A 9201-nucleotide genomic window follows, 5' to 3' on the forward strand; every position below is an offset into this window, starting at 1 on the left:
GCATTATTATTCACTTTTACATAGTAAATTTTTAGAAATAATCTTGTTTTTGTTGAGAAAACACAAGTGGTTCTATTCTTATTTCGCACCCTTTTTCCATAGTTTTGGTCCTCAACGCCAATTGCAACGTCCAAAAAAAGTAAACTTATGCTTGATTCATCCGTTAAACAGTTTTAAACAATTTATAGAAGAAAATTTTGGTGATTTTCAAACATTCATATTTTAACAAGCAAAACACATAGTGGTGCTATTCTTATTTCGCTCACTGTAGCAATCTAGAACATGCTTCCTAATGAAATTTTCAAAAATGGTCGGTCACTGCTTAGAAAAAGGTACCTACATTTTGCTGGAAAAATAACTGTAAATGCACAAATTTTTGTGAGTTAAGTATTTAAAAACGCTTTTAAACCAGAATGGAAAAAACTCGTTCGAGTCCAGAAGCGAAATTGTGTGGTTCCAGTAATTCTGTATTTTATAAGTTTTTATGGTCTGTTTGAGATACTGAGTGCTATTCGTCCGAAAATTGGTCTTGCCAAAATCTTTTGAAGATATATAGAGTATCAAACCGATGAAAAATTTGAAATACCTGGAGAAACTTATGTGTCCGTTTTACCCACCTTATCAACATTTATTTTCAAAACGTTTATTGTTTAAGCCCTTTAACTGAAATTGGTTGACTTTTCTTTTTTCGAGTTATGAAATATTTTCTGAGGAGAGAGAATTAAATCAAATAATGGACCCTCAAAGTTTTTGATTGTTTTACATATCGTAAAACGGGGTAAGATTGATCACTTTTTTTTTCATATTTTTAAAACCAGTACTGGACTTCTATGAACGTAAAACATGGTTGCAGAAATTTGTTAGACTACTTTAAATTTGATTTAAAAATCGATTTCGTCTTTGTATAGGATTTGATGTTTTGAGGTGACATTGATCAGTCTCTATTTTGACGGTTTAAACGAGTTTTCTTGATCATAAAGGATTCAAAACACCTTCATAATATTTACAAATGCTAGTAATTGATAAACTAAGGCAATTCGTGTGATAAGGCCGAACAACAATTAAAATCGAAAGATGGACAATGAGTTTGCATAAATTAAGGGGCTAATTTTTTTTAACATTGCTCATAAAAATTTAACTACAAAATAATGAAATTTTGTCACATAAATCAACCTGCTGCTCCTTAACGCTTTGATTTCACCAGGAAGGGTGTTTTTTTGCGAGCCTTCGAAAAAATTGATGTTTCAAGATTTTGAAATCACACTTTTCATTAAAATTGAAATTTTCAAAAACCAACCAAATTTTCCCATTATGAATTTTGAAAATATTGAAAGTGTCCGTTTTATCCGCTGTGTCCGTCTGACCCGACTTTCCCTACGATTTTTCAGATTAGACCTTGTCTACAGATTTTTTTATAGTAAAAATTGGAGTGTAGACTTCAAAATAAATTACTATTTTGGTTCAGTTGCAAAAGGGATAGGGACATAAGAACAAATTAGAAAATATTTAGACTCAAACTTTGTCTAAATTATTTTCCTTTCTCTCTTAAGGATTTCTAGTACCTTCTGGAATTTATGTTAAGATGTATGAGATTAGTGTTTTTTTTGTTGGGAAATTATAACTTTTCGCATTGAAAAAAATTGCTTTACTTGATACCTTGACAAATGTGACTTTTTAGCGTTTGACTAGAACATGTTTTCGGTTGTTTTTACACCTAAATTTACACACCACCGTTAAACTTTCTTCGAGTATAAATGTGAGTTACGATAAAGGTGTGAAATTTATACTTAACGGATCAACAATTAGTGGGAAATACAACTGTTTTCAACATGATTTTAAACGCCCTTCTGAATTATTTGATCTACTTTGTTCATTATTGATAAGCATAGTACACAAATATCATCATTTAAACCTGGAACGTAGGTGTGTGTGAATGGTGACAAACGTGCATGGAGACAGTCAGTCAGTCATTCCGGCCTAGGTGAGGCTAAAAGAATTTCGTTTTAGCATTTTTGTAGCAGTTTTTTCGTTTTGACAAAAAAAAATCAGCAGTTTTTGAAAAGAGTTGTAACCGTTGAAGATAAAAATTCATACCGGAACCAAATAAAATCAACAAAACTATTGTTTTGAGTATTTCATCAAACTGAGCATACCTTCAGTTTGATAAAATTTGCAAACCTGTCCAAAAAAAACTTACTTAGACCAAGCCCACCCAATGGTTGCTAAACCACGAATCGAGCACATTCAGCAACATATCTATCAACCGATCATCGCACCAGCAGTCGCTAACTTGATTCGAGAAATAGCATTCGAGCAGTAGGTTGTTACAGGATGCGTTTATGTAGCAACCCGGTAGCAACGCAGCCGGTAATCGCTGAAAATAAACAAACACAAATACCAACCTGGATCGCAACAATGAGTGCGAAAATAAGTAAGTAGATAAAAACGCAACCAATCAAAACATCTAAAATACCGACCGAAATAGCAACTTGCGGTGGGCTTGGTCTTAAAGACTATAACGAGAGGCCCGACACGCTTCCGATTTTAAGCAGGTGGCTTAAGCGCCACTTCCGTTTGGAAGACCACCTACCCTTTCTTATCTTGCCCAGCTGATGAGACTCGGTCGCGAGTTCCTTTTGATTCCCGATTTTGGGAAAGAAGCGGAAGGGACTCTAAAAAGGGATCCGTACTTCGACCCCTAAGGGCCGCCCGAAGTCGAGATAAAACCCGGGAGAAATCCGTAGAAAAGAGAGTTAGCTGTTCGTTACGAAAGCAAGCTAGGGGCGCTAATCATCGGACAAGACTCAACCCCTTACCTGGATCAAAAGAGACAGAAATCGATTGGATTCGAGGCCAATCTCCGCAGTAAAGATACAAAATAAATCCCGAACAACGAACAGCGTGAGACTCCCTTTCCAGTTACCCCAATTAGGTTCTCATCGTGAAAACATTCGCATTTTTCTTAGGTACAATAATTAGTTCGATTTATTGTATTTTTATGTGTGTTGTGTTTACATAGTACTGTTTTAGGCCTAAACTATTTTTCCCTCTTTCAAACTTCTACCTAGCAGTGCATTTCGGTGGAGACGCTTGGTTTCTCGCAAATTAACTTAGGAAATTTACGAAGAATAATGATTTGATTTTTGCTTAATTTTCCGGTTTTTCCACCTTGTGGGTGGTGAAAAGGCTACTTTTGTCGGCTCGCCGGTCCGAAAAACTAGATTTTCCGGCCAGAAAATGCAAAAAGCACTTTGTACATCCGGCCCAAAAGATACGGTGCAAGCTGCGAAAACACATGTGTCAGATTGTATAACAATCGCTAGAGGATATGGGTGGGCTGATTATGAGTACTCACTCGGACTGCTAGCTGTTGGCGGGACTGTTCGGTCGCTCCTTTGCGGCTACCTAACGGCTTCCCGGCTGATGTTCGCTGGTCGAGACCTATGCAGGTAGATCAGAACCTTTTTTGTTCAACCGGTCACCGCATAGCAATTGCTCAGCTATGTAGCGTGACTGGTTGGGAATAAGAATGGAATCCAGCCTGCTGTCGGCCACTCGTGGCGTGAGTGGCTGTGGTGCCGCGCTTCAAGGTGGCCGGCTATATGGTTGGCCAAACTGGTGGGAGTTGATGTTGCGGGACCCCGCTTTGGCTCGCGACGGGCCCGCTGTCCGTCTTCTAGGGTGGATGCTGCGATGAGTGTGCGTACCTGTGGCTGATGGTCGGGTTATACGCATGTCGGGTCTAATTATACGCATGTCGGGTCTAATTATTTAGCGGTTCGGGTTGTTAATTCTACTCATTTGGGTCTCCACCTACCTATTCTCAAATGCACTACTTTATTGCACTGCACTATCCTAAGCTTCCTTTACCTAGCACAGACTAAAGCGAAAAAGAGGGCTTTTTAAATAAAGGACACCTGGTCTCGGAATCACACTCTGACTTTAATTACCTAATCGCAATTGAAATTGAAAACTACTCGATCCTGACACTTCTAATCACCGGACGTAAGTGAGCTTGGAGTCTCAATCGTCCGCTGATCGACCTGATCTAGCTTGACTTCGCAACCGGAACTACCCGATACGAACAAGTCTAATCGCGAAGTCAAAAATTACATCCCAATTCGCGAATTCTTCGAGTAGTCCTCGTCTTCCCCTTCTGGACCCGAATAATAGAGGCCCAACTTTTGCTCTGCCAAAATAAGTTCACAAAAGCCCCCGAAAGAGGTCATTCATCTGACGCCAAAAATAAGAAAGTGGTCGGTGGCCTACAGAAGATGGCGTCGAAAGTCACGTGCTCGCCGCCAGAATTGTGTCGGTCACTTAGATGTGCTATTGATGATTGTTCATTAAGGGTGTTGCTTCAAATGGTAATGGGTGATTGTTTCGTTCTAGTCTTTAATTGTTTTAATTAAGGCGAAATTTCTATTGCCATATTTGAAAACGTTGCTTAATTATTGTTGAATTAAGAAGGGCTTGTTTATTTAAGTACCGTCAACTGGGGCAACATGCAACAATTTTCAACTTCAATGGCTTCTAAAAAACTTATGTTCACAGTTAATCGTATCCTTTATGCATCAAAAGTTTTAAGGATGCTGGGGCATCAAATTGGCGTAGTTAAAATATAATTGGTTTCTTCAGTTATTTTTAATTTTCTAAAAACATGCGATTTTAACACTCCTCAGAAAATGGGGTAACTTTCAACAAACTTTGTTTTTAATGAAAAATCTTATGAACACGTACAAAAATTCATAGTTTTTAATATATTTGCGATGCCTTAAAGACTTTTACGCATGACAACACCAATTGCAGTAGTTTTTGGGTCTGTAAAAACAAATTTTCCCTTTTTTTTTGAAAATAAGGATGTTGCATACATTTAGGGGTTAAATAATACTACGAAAAATTCTACAAGCTGAAATCATAAAAATAAATGTTTGGATGAATGAAATTTAAATGTTTACAAACGCGTGATGCAAAACATTCATATTCCAGCACATGGAAACGAGATTTACAAGGTATTTCTTTGATTTGCATTTTGTTGCATTTAACCCCAGACACCTAACTAAATTTTAAAAATATTCATTTAAAAAAATTGGGTAATTGTTCGAAAAATATTTTTACACCAACAATGTTGGTATAACATGAGGAAACCTGTAAAAAGTTTGTTGGTAATTTTATCAAGCCGATCCGTCATACTGGGTAAAGTTTTTTCGGCATCAAAAAATGTTAAAATTTGTACATTTATTGCTCGATTTTTTAAATTTTACATAAAAATAAAAAACTTAAGACAACTAGCTTAAGATGCGAGAAATTATGTCATCATTATATTGTTATCATTAAAAGATAACTTTATTACAATACATTAAATTAATAATTGATTCAATGTAGTGTTATATAAATGTTGCATCGAACCCCGCTGTTGCATGATGCCCCGTTTGACGGTAATGAAAATGAATGAGTTGTTTAATTGATTTTAAGTATATTCAGCAAAATTATAAATAAATTGTTTCGACTTGGCGTACCCGTTACAAGACTAAAAAATGTTTCATAATGATAATTTCTAAGAAACAAAATGTGTTACCCACTCACTGGCCGGTGGTTTAATCAGACTATTTGACATTGGAGCGATTTTTTTTCCTATTCTGTTTTACAGCCCTGGAATCCGGCTAGCAAGCGAGTTAACCACGCAGCATGTGGTTCCCTCGGTAGTTCGTGATCTGATTATTCACCGGTGTTGCTTCCGGGCTTTAAACCTTCGGACAGAGCTGCACATTTAGCAATCGTGGCAGGTAATTTCTAGTTATCATGATAAACGAGTAATTATTTTTAAAAAACTCGAGCCAAAAAAGTAAACAAACGTGGTTATCGATTCACGCTGAATTTATTTTAATCAAACTTGCTTGAAAATCAGTCATTTTATTAACAAAATTATTGATTTTCAAGCATGTCCATCGAAAATACAATGATGAAATGAGTATTTCGAATACTCATTGATTGAATAGTAGTTGAAACAAAAAAGCAACGCTGTTTGATGATTTTCGAACGCTATCAAGATTGAAGTGGAAAAAAGGATATCTTTTGGCAAATAAGCGGGTTTCAGCGTTGAAGCTCCGTTGTGAAAACAGCATGAAATAAAAATGAAATTTCAAGCGAGTCGTGAGGACAGCTTGAAATTGACAGGCGAGTTGAGAGGACAGCCTAAGCGTATCGACAGAAATTTCGAGTGAATTTAATCCTTTGAAGCCTGAAAGCATCAATATAAATTTCAAGCGAGTTGAGTGATCAGCTTGACATTGACAGGCGAGTTGAGAGAACACTCTGAAAGTATTTTCCAATAGAAATTTCAAACGAGTTGAGAGGACAGCTTGAATCTGTTAGGCGAGTTAAGAGGACAGTTGATGCACTGATCACACTGACATGACACTTAGAACAAAAAATTCGACCATTATCTGGCTAATTTTTTTTGTCAATTTTTGCAGGTTCGCAATACCGACGGTAGGTGGAGAACCTGAAAAAGTTGAAAAAAAATACCCAGTAGGAAAAATGTACCTGTTTAGCAAGATTTTATCGTAGAATTTGCCTGTTTCTTTTGAAAGTTGGGTGGCACTTTCAAACTGGGATAGCATTTCTTCAAATCGATCGATGCGCACTCTGGAATCGATATTGCGTACTGTTGGAAAAATTATCCAACAAACGAAATCGAGTGTCCAGTCAGTATGGTCAGTGGTTGATGTATGTACTTTATCTTATTGTAAACCAAACGGGTTGAGGAACAGCTAATTATTAAAAAGCTCTAAGAGCCATATCGATTACGCATGCAAAAGAGCGGCAATAGCAAGTTGGAAAAAATTTATAAAAAGCTTTTTTGCTGCAGATTGTATACAAAAAGTTGAAAAAAAAAATAGAATATTTTTCAAAGTTTGCACCTTTTTCTAACATTGCAAAATCGAGTTATAAGCTTCATACTGGAAATTTGAATGTTTTTAAATTATTTTTGAAATTGAACAACCTTAACCTTAACCACGAGTGTGTCGCAGTAATCAAAGAAGACATTTTCTAGCTAGAAACGAATCCTGATTGCTTTTCTTGAGCGATTTTCGGAACATTGCTTTTAACGACTGTGCAACGGCAGCCCTCACGCGTGCTTTGTCGAACAACTCAGCGATCAGTTGCAGCAAAAGGAGGGTCCTGACGAGTGTCACCTTATCCATTCTGCGATATGGAGTGGCAGCCAGAAAGGCAGTCTTGATTTGCAGAAGCTCTGCAGCGTGCAGCGGCTGAGGAACCTGTGGGTAATCAGCGAATACCGAAGCGTGTCTTAAATAGCGGCTATTTGGCGAGGATCATGCTCATCTCGGTCTTGCTTGTGGAAGATATCTTCTGCTACGAGCATAGGAACATGCCCAACGTGCAGAAACATGCCAGAGAGGTCTCTACGACAAAATAGCAATAATTGTTGGACCGCTCGGAAGGCGGCCGGTGGACCCATCGCTTAATCCCTAACGCCTTATTCTGGATGAATCGGAAACATGGTGAGATGGATTTCTGTATGACGCAGTTCTTGACTGGGAATTGTTTTTTCATGCTTTACCACCACCACTGGTTCGAAAACGTGGCCACGCCAATCTGCCAAACCTGCGGTGAAATAACTGAGACGCCGGAGCAATGTAGTGTTCAACTGTCCAAGGTTCGAAGAAGTACGCACGAACGTTCTTCCTGCCTGTTGGCTCGATACGACAGCCGATAAAATCGTGCGGAGGATGTGTGAGAATGCCAAGGAATGGAGGAGAAGAAGCTCACGGAACCTGTATAGTTCCCAGGAAACAAAAGATTGATTGAGAAGCTCAACGCATCCGCAGACGTTTCGTGCCGCAAGACGAAATGTTCCGGGATAAGGACGGCCTAGCAAACGGCGTAGAAGAGCCACTTTCAATGATGAGTGAAGTTAAGAAAGCCATCCGCCAGCCGACTTGTTGCTATATAGCAACAGCGATTAGCAACGATGGCATCGCTGCTGAACTCATCAAAAGGGCCCGGATAAGTAGGCCAATTGCCTACAGCAGTTGATGGTTCGGATCTGGGACACTGAACAGTAACCGGAGGAGTGACAGCAGGGGGCCATTGCTGGCCTGCGAATCCGAGACCAACCGAACCCGCTTGTCCAGTAATAACAAGGTCACGATCGACGGCGACGAGCTGGAGATAGTCGAAGACTTTGTCTATCTCGGCTCACTGGTGACCGCAGACAATGACACCAGTCGTGAGATCCAGCGGCGAATTATCAGCGGTAGTCGTACCTACTATGGACTCCACAAGCAACTGCGGTCGAGAAGACTTAGCCCTCGCACGAAGTGTAACCTGTATATGACGCTCATTAGACCGATTGTTCTCTTCGGGCACGAGACATGGATATTGCTCGAGGAGGACCTGCGTACACTCGGAGTATTCGAGCGACGAGTGTTAAGAACCATCTTTGGCGGCGTACAGGAGAACGGAGTGTGGAGGCGAAGGATGAACCACGAGCTCGCGCGACTCTACGGCGAACCCAGTATCCAGAAGGTGGTGAAGGCTGGAAGGATACGCTGGGCAGGACATGTTGCAAGAATGCCGGACGACTGTCCTGCAAAACAAGTGTTCGCTATGAATCCGGTAGGAACGAGACGAGCAGGGACGCAACGAGCGAGGTGGTTAGACCAAGTGGAGCGTGATCTGGCGAACGTAGGGTGCCCGAGAAATTGGAGAACGGTTGCTATGAACCGAGTGAATTTTGAGAATTATGTTCGTCAAGTCATGTCGTGAGACGGTATACTATGTAATTAAAAAAAAAAAAAATTATAAGTGTCAGACAAAAAAATCTAAGAATTTGTCTTCCATAGCATTTTTAAGGTGCAATTTTCTTATTTTTAGATGAAAGCACTTTTTGAAATTATTGGATAAATATTAGTCATTGGATAATTTCGTGCTTAGCAATGATCAACATCCATTCAGAAGAAAGATATTTCTTTTTGGACTCGAGTTTGTTTTTGTTTTTTCTAGGATTTTTACTCTCACGTGTTAATCATCCCCTTAATGCACCCATCATACATTTTGGAAAACTTTTTCTTCTAAAAAATTGAGAGTTTACTATTGGTTTGAAAATATGGCGTTTAGAAGTTCATATTATATTTTTGCAATGGACTTATTGGAAGAAATATTTTAATTATA

Source organism: Uranotaenia lowii, chromosome 3 (genome assembly GCF_029784155.1).
Source record: "Uranotaenia lowii strain MFRU-FL chromosome 3, ASM2978415v1, whole genome shotgun sequence".
NCBI lineage: Eukaryota > Metazoa > Arthropoda > Insecta > Diptera > Culicidae > Uranotaenia > Uranotaenia lowii.